Below are 17741 nucleotides of genomic sequence, written 5' to 3'. Positions count from 1 at the left end.
GGATGTGAGAGTTGGACTATACAGAAAGGTGAGCACTGAGGAATTGATGCTTTTGAACTGTGGTGTTGGAGAAGACTCTTGAGAGTCCCTTGGACTGCAAGAAGATCCAACCAGTCCATCCTAAATGAGATCAGTCCTGGGTGTTCATTGGTAGGACTGATGCTAAAGCTGAAACTCCAATACTTTGGTCACCTGATGCAAAGAGCTGACTCATTGGAAAGGACCCTGTGGTTGGGAAAGATTGAGGGCAAGAGGAGAAGGGGACGACAGAGGATGAGATGGTTGGATGGCATCACTGACTCGATGGACATGGGTTTGGGTGGACTCCACGTGTTGGTGATGGACAGGGAGGCCCAGCGTGCTCTGGTTCATGAGTCACCAAGAGTCGGACACAACTGAGTGACTGAACTGAACTGAAGATATATTTTAACTTAACTTTTACTCAAGATGCTTCCATGTTCCACAAACCTCCAGCCCTAGCACAGCTTATAAAAATTTTGATCACACAATGCCTTGCTTAACATGTTGATTCTTTTCTTTAAGAAGTAAGAATGAACAATGAATAGTTAACGGTTGACTAGATTTTTCACCCAGCTTCCCTTTCAGTAAACTCACAAGGAAACTGCATAAACAAGATATTATCTAAGGAAAGATCACAAAGTGTCAACAAATCTACATGCAATGGAAAATGATGAAGAATATGACCTCTTGCCTCAATGATTAACTGAGATTTGTTCCCCTTTTCCTTTAAAAAAACTTTTATCTTTGAGCAGAATCTGGGGAGTTAGTTTTTGGACATGAGTCTGCCTTCTCCCCATGTTGCTGACCTCGTGAATAAAGCAATTTTTCCTTTCCCATCAAAACTTGTCTCTCAGTATTGGCTTTCAAGTGGCCAGCAGCCAAAACTCAGTTTGGTAATACTCTTGTGTGTTTATTTTATTCTTTGCTCTATAATCCATTACTATCTTTGTTGCTCAAGTCATAGCTTTGGCCATGAGAGCTTTTTAAAATTAGTTCTGGAGCCCTTTTAAAAATAGTTTCATTTTTAAAAACATTTCCTTACATTCTGTTACCAAAAAATACTCCAGAACCATCTTATATTTTCCATGCTATGGTCCTGAAATCAACCACCTGTGTTTTTTTCATTGTCAAGTAGAAACCAAGACCTAGGGTCTAGGTGTGTTTATTAAATAATAAACCCAATTTGTTCAACTATAGGTATATTACTGATGATCTTTGACTTAAGGACATTGATAGGCTCATCACTTATTGTAGGATATTTGGATTTGTTTCCAATTTTTTGTGATTATACCTAAAGCTACGATAAGCATTTGCACAGCAACTTCTGCCTGAATATAACTTTCCATTTGTCTTGGAAAGATCTCTAGAAGTGTTGGATTGTTGAATCATATGGTATGTGTATGATTAACTTAGTAATAAACTATCAAATCATTTTCAGAGAATATGCCATTTGACATTCCTAACTGCAACATCTGAGTGCTCCAAAAGTTCCCCATCCTCCCAAGTTTTCCACACAAACACTTTTGTTTTCCATTTTACACATTTTTGTAATAGACATTATGTAATAGCACCTCTAGGTGGTTTTAAATTGTGCTTGTCTGAATATTAATGATATTGAGCATCTTTTCATATGCTTATCTGTCATTTCAAATCTTTTTGTTGTGAAGTGTCTATTCAAGTTGTTTGCCCATTTTTAAAAAGGGATTGTTTTATTACAGTTGAGTCTTAAAGATTCTTCACATATTCTAGATACAAATACTTTTTAAGACAAATAATTTGCAAATGTTTTCTCCCACTCTGTGGCTTGCCTTTGTATTCTCTTACACAGATAAGTTTTAACTTTGGAAATCGAGTTATCTTCATTGTTTTTATTAAACAATAACAACTATTTAGCAATCTAACTGGAGAATTAAGAGTGGAGAAATAGGGTGAGAAAAATAATAATGGAAGTTTAAGAGGAATGAGGATTAATAAATCAATCAAGAGAGATTTTTCACACTGATTACTGAAGTATATGACTGACTCCATTCTTGGTGACTGAGGTCCAAGTATGTAAAGTAACTAACACCAATATAGCAAAAATGCAACACATCAATGACCTCCAATGATTTCCGGTCATTTAGATGAAAATCCAAATTCATGTTTACCTAGCACTTGCTAAACTTTCTGCTGTCCTTTGTCACTGTATATAGACCACTAGGGAAGCCCACACTATATACAGACATATTGCCTTTAATTTTGTTTCTCATATACACAAAGATCCTTGCAGCCTTTGTTGCTAAGTCACTTCAGTTGTGTCCGACTCTGTGTGACTCAATAGATGGCAGCCCACCAGGCTCCCCCATCCCTGGGATTCTCCAGGCAAGAACACCGGAGTAGGTTGCCATTTCCTTTTCCAATGCATGAAAGTGAAAAGTGAAAAGGAAGTCGCTCAGTTGTGTCCGACTCTTTGCGACCCCATGGACTGCAGCCCACCAGGCTCCTCCATCTGTGGGATTCTCCAGGCAAGAGTACTGGAGTGGGGTGCCATCGCCTTCTCCGCCTTTCAGCCTTAGAGGCTTTATTTTGTCTTTTAGCTCTGCCTGGAAGGCCACACCCCCCAGGCTGCTTCCTGCTGTCATTTATTTATCATTATAAATGTCACCCACTTTGTCAGACATACTTTTCTTAACTTACCAACAAAAAGTACCTTCCTTTGCTTTTTACTCCCATTCATAGGACAGAGGAACAAGAGATCAAATTGCCAACATCTGTTGGATCATCAAAAAAAGCAAGAGAGTTCCAGAAAAACATCTACCAAAACTTTTGATTGTGTGGATCACAACAAACTGTGGGAAATTCTGAAAGAGATGGCAATACCAGACCACCTGACTTGCCTCCTGAGAAATCTGTATGCAGGTCAGGAAACAACAGTTAGAACTGGACATGGAACAACAGGTTCCAAATTGGGAAAAGAGTGCGTCAAGGCCATATAGTGTCACACTGCTTATTTAACTTACATGCAAAGTACATCATGAGAAATGCCTGGCTGGATGAAGCACAAGCTGGAATCAAGATTGCCAGGAGAAATGTCAATAACCTCAGATATGCAGATGACACCACCTTTGTGGCATAAAGTGAATAAGAACTAAAGAGCCTCTTGATGAAGGTGAAAGGAGAGAGTGAAAAAGTTGGCTTAAAGCTCCACATTCAGAAAACTAAGATCACGGCATTCAGTCCCATCAGTTCATGGCAAATAGATGGGGAAATGATGGAAACAGTGGCAGACCTTATTTTTCTGGGCTCCAAAATCACTACAGATGGTGACTGCAGCCATTAAATTAAAAGACGCTTGCTTCTCAGAAGAAAAGTTATGTCCAAACTAGATAGCATATTTAGAAGCAGAGATATTATTTTGCCAACAAAGGTCCATCGAGTCAAAGGTATGATTTTTCCAGTAGTCATGTGTGAATGTGAGAGTTGGACTATAAAGAAAGCTGAGCACCAAAGAATCAGTGTTTTTGAACTGTAGTGATGGAGGAGACTCTTGAGAGTCCCTTGGAGTGCAAGGAGATCCAACCAGTCCATCCTAAAGGAAATCAGTCCTGAATATTCTTTGGAAGGATTGATGCTGAAACTCCAATACTTTGGCCACCTGATGCGAAGAACTGACTCTTTGGAAAAGACCCTGAGGCTGGAAAAGATTGATGGCAGGAGAAGAAGGGGATGACAGAGGATGAGATGATTTAATGGCATCACTGACTCAATGGACATGAGTTTGAGTAGATTCTGGGAGTTGGTGATGGATAGGGAGCCCTGGCATTCTGCAGTCCATAGTGTCCCAAGGAGTCAGATACAACTGAGCGACTGAACTTAACTGAACTGATAGGACCTTGCTTTGTTAATTTCAGAGTACATATCACCATTTGAAATCACTTGCTCCTTTGACAACCTTTCTGTTGACTCCATCTTTCCCTTCCTACTCACTAGAATGAAAGTGTCTCAAGAGTGGGGAAACATACCTTTCTGAAGCATTTTTTGTAATCAGTATCCACCACATAATAAACAGTATTTTTAAATAAATAACAGTGAATAATAAGATGATAGAAAATACCCATGAAAATCCTTTCTCATGTTCTTAATTTTCTGAACAGAACTCTAATTAAAACATGCACACATTAGCCTTTACTAATAATTTGTGAACATCAACAAGTGAAAATTTCAACTGTTCAATTATTCTTTTTAAAGTAATAAATACCCCTTATTTTAATAGTAACTTAATGAATAAGATTGCTGTCACATGCATATGATGATATTTTGGTATCTGGTTTATTTAAGTGCTTACTTTAAGCTATTCATACATGTTATTTGGGTGCATTTTACTTCTTTTGAGACAACAAAGTCACTGCCTTGGTTGTTAGCAGGCTGAGTGGAGGTTTCAGACAAATTACAGGGCTTAGAGAAGAAGTAGTGACAGCCCAACTGGAAAATAGAAAGTACCTCAGTATGTCAGGACTATAGCTTCATATGATGGGGTAGATTAATATTTTTTCATTTAGGCTTAATCACTAATGTGCAGAATTATTATTTTATGTTAAAACAATTACATTAGTAAGCAAAACAATTACATTCTTTATTTTCTTCAGTATCAAACCATTCGATGAGAGTTAATTGGTGAAAAGGGATATGTTTAGCCACCAGGTAATTTATAAATCCTACTGACTGCATGCTCATTTGCCAAATTAAGCAGTAACTTCATGAGCCTTGATAGGTTTAATATATTTTTTCCAGGTACTTAATTTACCGAGGCAAAGTGGCTTTGGGGCTTGTCAAAATACAATACTTAATCATACAACATAAAAAATATATATCACCTCAACTAGTAAAATATTATTCATGTTAAACCTACATTGATAAAATACTTGGAACCTTCATTTACAAGCACAGATCACAAAGACTACTTTATAAAAATTCAAATAGATATAAAAATGTTAATAATTTTGAACTGGATTGATAACTTAAAAAAACTGCAATGATGAGAAAATTGTTAGATTTTTTGCTCAGAGTTTTAAGCCCCTAACTGCTGGGCATTTTTTTTTTATTACACTGAGGAGGCAATGATTGTTTCCTACAAGGTAAGGGGAATGCATAAAGTAGATACATTTGGACCCAGAGGATAAAAACAGTGCTTAAAAGGATTTGACATTTTTGAAATTAATAAAATCTCCTGCTTCGGTCTTTCTTTAATGTGAATGCAAGGGGTTGCTGAAGTCCAAAATCCCACAAGTGGCAGGAAGGTAGGCCTGGGAGTTCATGTTAGTAAAGAGAGATGATGAGATGGGGGTAAGCAGAGTGGATCCACTGTGTCTTGAGCAAAGTATTTTAGGTAAAATGAGGTTTTAAAAGGAAACAAGAACATGATTACATAACCTGGCTATATATCCTCTGAAATGTATGAAGAATATACTTGCTGCATTATATTTATAAAATGTGCATTACTGTTAATAGAAAGGCTGCTTCAAATTATTTTCACTATGTTACTGGAAATGAGTTAGAGTTTTATCGCTTCTTATCGCTGTGGTCACTTGCTTGAATCCAAGCCACAACAGCAGCCACTGGTTGTTACTACTACCTGACGATTGTGCTGATATTGGAAACTGTTGCCACCCCTACTCTGCTCTTCCTGGAGGTGCACTGAAGAGACATCACTGTGGTAAGACAAAGTGACACGAGTCTAGGGAGACCTGGGTTCCAGCTCTGTGACAGGTTAGCAACTTTTCCTTAGGCAAGTCACCTCAGTTCTACAGATGATCATTTAGACTCTGAAACGAGAAAGTTATCCTGGGTCTGTAAGTCCATTATCCAAGAACTGGACCTTAAATTATACCCCTCTGTCAACCAAATAATAGAGTGAAGGAATTTACCATGTTTCACAGACATTGCATCTTTTTTTTTTTTTTTTTAACACAAATTGAAGGTTATGGACTGCATTGAGCCAGTCTACTGGCACAATTTTTCCAACAGCATTTGTCACATTTTGGTATTTCTCACAGTATTTCAAAATTTTTCATCATATTTGCTATGATAAAGAAATCTTTAATCTTACTACCAGCAATCTTTAATCTTACTATTGCAAAAAGATAATGACTAGCTAAAGTCTCAGATGATAGACATTTTTAGCAATAAAGTATTTTATAAGGGATTAGATCTGGCAAAGAGTGCCTGACGAACTAAGGATGGAGGTTTCTAACACTGTGCAGGAGGTGGTGACCAAAACCATCCCCAAGAAAAATAAATACAAGAAGGCAAACTGATTGTCTGAGGAGCCTTTACAAATACCTGAGAAAAGAAGAGAAGTGAAAAGCAAAGGAGAAAAGGAAAGATATACCCAACTGAATGGAGAGTTCCAGAGAATAGCAAGGAGAGATAAGAAAACCTTCTTAATTGAACAACACAAAGAAATAGAGGAAAACAACAGAATGAGAAAGACTAGAGATATCTTCAAGAAAACTGGAGATATCAAAGGAACATTTTATGCAAAGATGGGCACAGTCAAGGACAAAATCTCAAAGGACCTAACCAAAGATGAAGAGATTAAGAAGAGATGGCATGTATAATATCATGTATGAAACGAGTCGCCAGTCCAGGTTCGATGCACAATACTGGCTGCTTGGGGCTGGTGCACTGGGATGACCCAGAGGGAGGGTATGGGGAGGGAGGAGGATTCAGGATGGGGAACACAGGTATACCTGTGGCAGATTCATTTCGATATTTGGCAAAACTAATACAATATTGTAAAGTTTAAAAATAAAATAAAATTTAAAAAAAAAAGAAGAGATGGCAAGAATACACAGAACTATACAAAAGAAAGGTCTTAATAACCCAGATAACAATGATGGTGTAGTCACTCATCTAGAGCCAGACATCCTAGAGTGCAAAGTCAAGTCAGCCTTAGGAAGTATAATTACTACAAACAAAGCTAGTGGATGGAAGTGATGGAATTCTAGCCAAGCTACTTCAAATCCAAAAGATGATGGTGTTGAAGTGCAGCACTCAATATGCCAGCAAATTTGGAAAACTCCAGAGTGGACACAGAAATTAAAAAGGTCCATTGTCATTCCAATCTCAAAGAAAGGCAATGCCAAAGAATGTTCAAACTACCACACAGTTGCACTCATTTCACATGCTAGCAAGGTAATACTCAAAATTGTCCAAGCTAGGCTTCAATAGTACATGAACCAAGAACTTTCAGATGTACAAGCTGGATTTAGAAAAGGCAGAGGAACCAGAGATCAAGTTGCCAACATCTGTTGGATCATAAAAAAAGTAAGAGACTTCCCCCAAAAAATCTACTTCTGCTTCACTGACTATGCTAAAGCCTTTGGCTGTGTGGATCACAACAAACTGTGAAAAACTCTTCAAGAGATGGGAATACCATGCCACCTTACCTGTCTCCCTAGAAACCTGGATACAGGCTAAGACACAACAGTTAAAATTAGACATGGAACAACATACTGGCTCAAAATTGGGAAAGCAGTATGTCAAGGCTGTATACTGGCACCTTACTTATGTAACTTATATGCAGAGTACAGCAGGTGAAATGTCAGACTGAATGAATCACAACCTGGAATCAAGATTGCCAGGAGAAAGATCAACAGTCTCAGAGATGCAGATACCATGCTAATGGCAGAAAGCAAAGAGGAACTAAGAGTCTCTTGAAAGACGAGAGTGAAAAAGCTGACAAACTCAATACTCAACAAACTAAGATCATGGCATTTGGTCATAACACTTCATGGAAAATAGATTGGGGGAAAAAATGGAAACCATGGAAAATTTTCTTTTCTTGGGCTCCAAAATCACTTTGGATGAAAATTAAAACATGCCTGCTCCTTGGAAGAAAAGTTATGACAAACCAAGACAGCATATTAGAAAGCAGAGACATCACTTCACCAACAAAGATCCATCTAGCCAAAGCTATGGTTTTTCCAGTAGTCATCTATGGATATGAGAGCTGGACCATAAAAAAGGTTGAGTGTAAAGAATTGATGCTTTTGAACTATGGTGTTGGAGAAGACTCTTGAGAGCCCCTTGGATAGCAAAGAGATAAAACCGTCAATCCTAAAGGAAATCAACCCTGAATATTCATTAGAAGGACTGATCCTGAAGCTGAAGCTCCAATACTTGATCACCTGATACAAAGAGCTGACTCATTGGAAAAGACCCTGATGATGGGAAAGATTGAGGGCAGGAGGTGAAGGGAGCAACAGAGGATTAAATGGTTGGATAGCATCACTGACTAAATGCACATGAATTGGTAAACTCTGGTAGATAGCAAATGACAAGGAAGGCTGGCATGTTCATGAGGCTGCAAAGAGTTGGACGACTTAGCAACTGAACAACAACATTTTTAGACATAATGCTATTGCTCAACTAATAGACTGTAGTGTACACAAAACTTATATGCTCTGTGAAAAACAAAGAATTCACATGACTAACTTTGTTTCAATATACGATTAATATTGCAGTGGTACAGAGCCAAACCCACACTATCTCCAAATAGTTAAAATCACAAATTCAACTCTTTATAATTGACATGGTATCCCAGTTTTCTGTAAAGTAGGTTGGCAGAGGAGACACCTTGAAGAAAAGAAAGAACATGGAGACAAATCAGAGAACTTGGAACAAAAAAGCTGCCTTTGGTAAATGATTCATCAGTAGTTCTGACAGGTTGAGTTGAAGATTAATGAAAGCCCTCTGGTTCCATAACTTTATCATCTCAAAGAGGGGATTTTAGCACTGAATCAGCTGAGCCTGGGCACAGTTATAATTCAGTACACTTAAAAATGGATGGCTCTTCCAAGATACCCTCTTCTTTCTTTTTTTATACCAGCCTAGCATACAAGAAATGAAGAGGTGTTCAGTCCAGAATAAGCCTAAAACTTTTACTCAGGAAATGCTAATGTGGGATGAAGTTTAATGTGCCAACCTATCTTTAATATCTCAACTGCTGATTTAAGTCTCTCCTTTTAATTTTCACATGCTTCTAAACAGCTGGTTTAGTGTTCCAGCTAACCAACTCCTCTGTTTTAGTCAGTGCCTATAAGAAGTATCCACGAACATAAAGAGCTTTAGATTCACGATTTGAGTATTTTCTATTGTGCCCACACATTGCCATTTTAATGAGAGGATTGCTTTATAGAACTGCTCTAATTATAGGTCTGTTGCAATAAGATAGAATTAAGAGACATTAGTTTCCAGCTCATTAGCTTACTCTTCACCAACCATTTTGGATTTTTAATATACTTGACAGGATGTATGCATGATTGTGTATGAAGCTGAGGAGAGACCCCCCAAAAAAGAAAAGGGAAACTTCTGGGAGGAAGCAGATTCTGAGATATGTAGAATCCATTATCCTACCCTCCTCCTTCCAGAGAGCCACTAATTTAATCATAAGCCCCTGATGTTTAGGTATATCACTAAACAAGGATGAGATTAATATAAGTAAATATTAAGAAAAGAAATAAAATATAAAGGAAAGATTTAAGATAATTCACAGAACAGACAAACAGTAAGGCCTGAAAGTTTACCAGAAACAGAGAGACAGGGTCTTCAATAAGAATTTTTTAAATTTCATTTTCATTATATATAATATCAATTATCTTGAACTGTACACCTAAATATACAAAAAATAACACCAGTTGTTTGTACTATTCTTTCTCAAGGAAACACTGTCAAGAGTTGTTGTTGTTTTTCCCAAAATCAGTGCTTGCCAATGTGTACTCATCCCAGATAATGATTTCAAAAGTATGAAAAGCACTACAAAAGCAAACATTACCAGGAAGTCTAATGTTATCACCTGTGCAGTTTTTCTCTTCTCATCTAGTTATACTTTATTTATCTATGCTGTATAATTTTGTTTAGAATAGGATAGATCCAAGGCTTAATTAGAAATATTTAATTTGCTTCCTGCACAAGCTTAAACCAATTATCTTTCTAGACTTCATAACAATGCTAAATTTAGCTCAATCTTTAACCACATTTCACATGATCACTTTAACTTACCCTAATCCTAAAATCCAGTAATTCTATATTTAGAGCTCTACACTGCATCACCAACTCAATGGACAGAAGTCTGGGTAAACTCCTGGAGTTGGTGACGGACAGGGAGGCCTGGCATCCCGCGGTTCATGGGGTCGCAGAGTCAGACACGAATGAGGGACTGAATTGAACTGAACTGAACACTGAGGATATAGTAAAAGTTGGAACTAGCCTTTACATGCAAGGATATAAATTTTAGTCTTTTCTATTTCTAATTTTGAAAATCGGGAATTAAATGATAAAAATAGCAGTTAAATTAATTATACTTTCCATATACAAAAATGAAATAAAGTTATAAAATTGTATTTTCAAAGAATTTTTAATGACATGGGAAATACTCATGATATTTGAGTTTAAATTAAAAATATTTAATGTCGTTTTTGTTCATTCATTCAGCTATGTCTGACACTTTGCAACCCCATACAGCACACCAGGCTTCCCTGTCCTTCACCATGTCCCAAAGCTTGCTCAAACTCATGTCCATCAAGTCAGTAATGCCATCTAACCATCTAGTCCTCTGTTGTCCCCTTCTCCTCTTGCCTTCAATCTTCCCCAGCATCAGAGTATTTTCCAATGAGTAAGTTCCTCACATCAGGTGGCCAAAATATTGGAGCTTCAGCTTCAGCATTAGTCCTTTTAGTGAATATCCAGGGTTGATTTCCTTTAATATTGACTGGTTTGATCTTCTTGCTGTCCAAGAGACTCTCAAGAGTCTTCTCCAATACCACAGTTCAAAAGCATCAATTCTTCTGTGCTCAGCCTTCTCTATGGTCCAACTCTCACATCCATACATGACTATTGGAAAAACCATAGCTCTGACTAGAAGGACCTTTGTTGGCAAAGTTATGTCTCTGCTTTTTAATATGCTGTCTAGATGTCATAGCTTTTCTTCCAAGGAGCAAGCATCTTTTAATTTCATGGTTGCAGTCACCATCTGCAATGATTTTTCAGCCCAAGAAATTAAAGTCTGTCACCGTTTCCATTTTTTACCCATCTATTTGCCATGAGTTGATGGGAGCGGATGCCATGATCTTAGTTTTTTGAACATTGAGTTTTAAGCCAGCTTTTTCACACTCCTCTTTCATTTTCATCAAGAAGCTCTTTAGTTCTTCTTCATTTTCTGCCATAACAGTGGTGTCATCTGTATACCTGAGGCTACTGATAGTTCTCCCAAGAATATTGATTTCAGCTGGTGCTTCATCCAGCCCGGCATTTCACATGATGTACTCTGTATACAAACTAAATAAGCATATAAACTAAATAATCAATATACAGCCTTGACATACTCCTTTCCCAATTCAGAACCAGTCTGTTATTCCACATCCAGTTCTAACTGCTTTTATTGACTAGCATACATTTAATAAAATACCAAAATAAAATTGACATAAACTTAATCAGAGAGACAGATAATTTATATGTCTAGAATATGAATGTATATATGTGTGTATATATATTTACCAAAAAATGTTAAACACAAAAAATACATTAGTTGCTCTAAGCAATAGTGTTTTGAATTATTTTAAAATTTTTGTTATATTTATTGTATTTTCTAAGTTTTTCTTAACTTAGATTTTCTACATTTATAAAGAAAAATAATTTTAAGTTTCTCTCAGTCACAGTATTGACCCATTGCTGCAGGCTTTACTTATCTCATTATGGTTTGAATTAGATCTGTATCATATAACCTGGTTCACCTCAGGAGATATTTTAAAAATACAGACTGTAAGGCCCCATCTCTGAACTAATCTAGGGATGAACTTCTTTAGGGATGAAAACTGGGAATCAACAGGGGTTTTGATCATTAAGAAGAGTTTTTAAATTGTGATCTAAATAACAGATGCAAATGCCTCATTCCCTAATCACAGAATGCTAGGGCTGGCAGGGATATTAGATGCCATCTATTACAGAAGCCATGTTTTATCAGTAATGGAAATTAGGCCACAAACTAAATATTCACACAGTTAGGACATCAGTTCAAGTCGCCTGATTTCAAATGTTCTCTGATTTAATATCATGCTTCCTTAAGTTAAACCCTCTGAGTCTATGACTATATTCTAGAACCATTTACAATCTGGCTTCTTTCCTAAAGCAACAAAGACATTGGCCTACTTTTTTCTTTCTTTCTTTCTTTTTTTTTTTTTTTAACAGTAGTAAGTATTCTCTGAAGGATGGAATAGAAACCTCACCTCACAGCATTTCAAGCAGCTGCCAGTCCTCAGAGACAAACTCAGAACTTGTTTATTTGAGTCAAACCAAGTTGCCTGGAACTAAAAAGAATCTTGCTTTCCTAGACATCTGAAATAAGGTTAAAGGTAAAATGTGAAGTAAGTGAAAATGGTCAAGGGTTATTTAATGTATTGTATGGATGTGAGAGTTGGACTGTGAAGAAGGCTGAGCGCTGAAGAATTCATGCTTTTGAACTGTGGTGTTGGAGAAGACTCTTGAGAGTCCCTTGGACTGCAAGGAGATCCAACCAGTCCATTCTGAAGGAGATCAGCCCTGGGATTTCTTTGGAAGGAATGATGCTAAAGCTGAAACTCCAGTACTTTGGCCACCTCATGCGAAGAGTTGACTCATTGGAAAAGACTCTGATGCTGGGAGGGATTAGGAGCAGGAGGAGAAGGGGACGACAGAGGATGAGATGGCTGGATGGCATCACTGACTCGATGGATGTGAGTCTGAGTGAACTCCGGGAGTTGGTGATGGACAGGGAGGCCTGGTGTCCTGCGATTCATGGGGTCGCAAGGAGTCAGACACGACTGAGTGACTGATCTGATCTGATCTGATGGTTGTAAAGTGTATTAATGGAAAAAAAAAATCAAAAGCTTCTATAAACATATAAAATAAGATCAAAAATTTTAATTTTTAATCAATAGTGAATAGAGAACTGATTAAGCTATAAAGAACTAGGTTTAGATATATCTACAGAGATTTATTTACTGTAAATAAAGCCCCAGAGTAGAACCACCAGAAAACAGCAGAGAAAGAATGAAGCTTTATTCACTAGCAGCAGGTCAGTCTGAAAGTGAGACAGCACTGTGCTGTCTGTGTCAAGTCTCCTGCCTAGATTTACCAAAATAACATCTCTAACCTACTGATCATAAACTATGTCCATGGGCCTGGGCAAAGAGAAATAGAGAATCTTGCTGCTTTCTCAGAAACAAGGCACAAATTTTCTCCATTCTGCAATAAACCAAATGGGTTATGAGGCTTCTGGTGTTCTGCTGCCCCCCAGCTTCTCCCCCTTCCTTTGCTACTGACTGACACAGCGGCAGGTATAAGACTTGAGCCTGAGGCTGTGTGGCATTAGACCAAGACTCTGGAAGGGGATGTAATAGGTTCCAAGTCTTTAACCACTGTGCCTTTGGATGAAAACAGATGCAAATCCTCTCTGGAGGAAAGCACCCTCAATCTAGTGTCCTAAGATTCTCACAGGTTAAATTTAACCAAAATTGAACTTACAACACAAGATCACAGATTTAAAGGGAAAAAAATTATCCCTCTCTCCTCATGGGCATAAGCAGGCAGACATGGAAGAAAGGCTATGTGAGGACATACAGGCTGGCTGAAAAAAAAAAAAAAATTCTGGTCTCCCTTCAGATGTTCAGTCCACCCAGGTGGCTTTTAACTTTGTATTTATTAATAGACTGAAACAGGATCTTTCTCTTTTAGTAAAAAGAACCAAGGTGGAATGGGAGACATGTCTACTCCAGATTTAATTAATCTGGCAATTCAGCTCTCCCACATTCTAGTTGAGTCACCTAAAGGAAGGCAGATAAAATTTCTAATCAACTCCAGCAGTTGAAGGCCCCTAAATAAAACCAATTAAAAAAATAGTTTTGGCTATCATTTCAAAGAGTCAGGACATTGGAAAATAGACTGTTACAAATTTAAGCATTTTAGGCACCTTCAGCCCTCTAAGCAGGCTTTTAAACATCCTCTCAATTGTAGTGGCTGGGCTTTGAGGAAGTACGGGGGCTCTTCCCAGTCCTCCCTCTTACCTGCCTTGGAGGAACATTTCTCCAGATTGGGGGTGAATTTCTTCCAGTCCTAATTGACACAAGAGCCACATTCTTAGTTTTCAACCCTACTGTTATAAAGCAGCCCTGCCTTAGAATACTAAAACAGTTCACATAGTTGGGATCTTGATGAACTGCAAGAGGTTTCTGTTTCTGAATCTATTCCCTTTTGTTTTGGCTCTATGAGAGATCCACATCCTTTTCTCCTTAGTTCCTCCAGCCCTATCCATTTATCAGATTGAGACTTCTTAGAGAAGTGTCATGATAGAATTTCTTCAACAAGGAACTAATTATAGAATTTCACAATTGACATCAAAATAGCCAACCAGGCTACTTCTATTTCTTCCATTTCTGATAATACTAAAGCTATTTCTCAAAATACTGACCATTTTGTCTCTATTGAATTGACTGTCAATCTCCAGATGGACAGCACATCTCCCATCAAGATACAAATAAATCCCTCAAAATCTCCTTCCAGAATTAATGAATATCCTATAAGTAAAGAAGTTTTTCAAGACATAAAGCCTTAATAGATGACTATAAGCCTCAAGAATTCAATATTCCTTGTACTGCTGCTGCTGCTACTAAGTCGCGTCAGTCGTGCCGAAGTCTGTGTGACCCCATAGATGGTTAGTCCCTGTGTAACTCTTATTTGATTAGTTAGAAAATCTAAAGGCTGAAGGTACATATTTGTCCAGGACCTCTGTGCAAGAAACACTGTTATTCTTCAACAGCCTACTGTTCCTAACTCTCACACATAACTAGCATCCATTACCATGGGAAGTAAATTGTAATTGATTTATGGAGTGTGTTATTTAGTATTCCAGTTGACGAAGCTAGCCAATTCCTTTTTGCCTTCACTTGGTAAGAAAAACAATTCACCTGGACAGTAATGTCTCAGGGTATACAAAGAGCCTGTACTTATCACAAATTCTGAAGGCTGATCTGGATCATATAAAGTTCCTTAGGGTTCTACTTCGTTGCAGTATGTAAATGATTTTCTTTGCTCTCCTTCTCAAGCCTCATCATAGTAAGACAGCAGCCACTTGCTAGAGATTTTAGCCTTAAAGAAACAAAAGATCACCAAAGAAAAACTGCAGTTTGCCCAACCCAGGTTCAATATGTAGCATGTGTGTTATCAGAACAAAGGCTACACCTAGATCCAGATAGACTTTATGGTGTCCTCAGTTTCCTAGAACCCCAAACTAACGTTTTCTTGGGCTATTTGGTTATTCCAAAATTGGATTCCAAATTTCTCTCTTATGACCAAATCTCTGTTTTACTTAATAACAAATCCAAGCCAGTTTTATGGGAAGAAGTGGATGACATAGCTTTTAAGGTTGAAAAGGGAGTTTGATAAAGCCACCTGACTTCAGACATTCCAAATATCAGATTCCCATTTCCCTTTTGATGAAAAGAAAAGGAACACCCTTGAAGTGCTCACCCAAAAATACAGAGACTACCATTGACCCATGAGGAATGATAGCCAGCAACAGGACCCTGTAGCACAGAGTCCCCCCCCGCCCCCCTCACCCACCTTACAGCCATTACTTCCACTGACCTTTTGATTAAAGTCACTAGGAGAAGCATAGTAGGACCCCCTTTAACTGTATTTGTACCTCATGCAGTAGAAGTTCTAAATTCTCATCACAGTCAACATTTCTTAGCCAGTTGCCTCATGTATGAAGTTCTTTTGTTAACTGATCTTCACTTTTTTTCTTTTTTACCATTTTAAACCTTAACCCAGCTACTTGTCTCTTCTCCATCACCAACAAACTACCTCAAAACTGCTTAACACTGGGGGACTACATGCTGACTCCTCATGATGATCTGTAGAAGATTCCTTTAAGTAACACTGACTTGTCATTGTTCAGTGATGGTTCTTGTTTCAGAGGTGACAATGGCAAATACAGTGCTGGGTATGCCACTGCAACTCCTTTTGATGTTGCTGAGGCAGCATCTTTACCTATGGCTGCTTCACCTCAACAGACTGAATTGTACACTCTGACATAGATCTGCACTTTAGTTGACTTGGACAAAACTGCCAATATTTATACTGATACTAGAAATGCTCTTGGAGTAATTCATGATTTTTTTTTCCCATGATTTTTAATGTTGTGGAAACAAAGTGACTTCTTTACTTCCAGTGAAAATAAATAATTTAAAATGGTCCCTAAGTTCAGGAATTATTGAATGAAATACTTTTAACTGTCCTTTAGCCATTACTAAGATTCCAGGAAATTCTAAACTTGAATCTCTGAAAGCTAAGGAAAATACCTTACTGACATTTCTGCAAGGAATGGTTCCCTTAGAGGGGCCAGCAGCAGCCAAACCTCTGTCATGGTCCAAAGGGATATTCCCCCAAACGATAACTTAAAAAATTTGGCTAGAGAGAAACCCTACAATTGGCCTCAGGAAAGGAAAAACAATATTGGAAATTCAAGAATTATTGATTTTATAGAAGGAGATAGTTCTGATCTGGACCAAATAACAATCTAGTCCTACTGGAGAAACTATAAAATTCCCACTCCTCATCATGTACATCCATTAAACTATTGTTCTACCGACAAAATGATAGCATTTACTCATCAATTTTGATAGAAAACACTAAGAAGGCTACAAAAAGTGCCTACCTCACTTGTCCCACTTGTCCAAATTACAATCCAAAGAAGCCCATTTATATGGCTCTTAGACATTTTAAATCACCTAACGGACCATTCAAGTTCCAACAAACAAATTTCATTGAGTGTTACTGAGTCCAATCTTGCTCTTCTCTCTGCATGACAGGCCAATGTATCAGAGACAAGGTGTTGAGACAAGGAATATGACTTTATTGGTAAAGCCAGGTGACCAAGAAGATAACAGACTAATGTCTCAAAATAACCAACTTGTCAGGGTCTGAATGCCAGTTTTTTTAAAGAAGAGAGAGGGAGGAGTTGAGGAAGTAAAGTAAAAAGGCCATTATCTTGCATATCTCTCCTGGAATGGCCAACTTCTGGGAGGGAATGTGTTAATCTCTTCTTTTTTGCAGCCATTCACAGTAGGGCTTCCCTGGTAGCTCAGATGGTAAAGCCTCTTCTTACAATGGGGGAGATCCGAGTTCAATCCCTGGGCTGGGAAGATCCCCTGGAGAAGGAAATGGCAACCCACTCCAGTACTCTTGCCTGGAAAATCCCATGTACCAAGGAGCCTGGTGGGCTACAGTCCATGGGGTTGCAAAGAGTCAGGCATGACTGAGTGACTTCACTTCACAGATGGGAAGGGTCAGATTATCTTCCAGTGAGCTAAACAAAGGCACTTTAGTTAAACAGTCAGGCAAGGAGCTGGGATCCCTGAGGCAGGCTATTATGTATGACTGTAAAAACAAAAGCAATGACAAGTAAAGGTTAAAGTCAAAGAAACATATCTGACAAGAAGTCAGAATTGGCTTTTTCCTGCAACAAGGTATTTCAATTATAAGCGATTTTTTACCAGTTTCACAATACTTCACTGTGCTTACTACCTTCAGTCTTCAGCCAGTCAGTTCAGTTGCTCAGTCATGTCTGACTCTTTGCTGACTCTTCAATCCTCCGGTAGAGCCAAATGCACTAAGAGCATCATTAAGAATCAATGGTAAAACTGGTA

The sequence above is a fragment of the Bos javanicus genome, chromosome 26, assembly GCF_032452875.1.
Source record: "Bos javanicus breed banteng chromosome 26, ARS-OSU_banteng_1.0, whole genome shotgun sequence".
NCBI classification, from domain to species: domain Eukaryota; kingdom Metazoa; phylum Chordata; class Mammalia; order Artiodactyla; family Bovidae; genus Bos; species Bos javanicus.
This window is presented reverse-complemented; position numbering follows the sequence as displayed.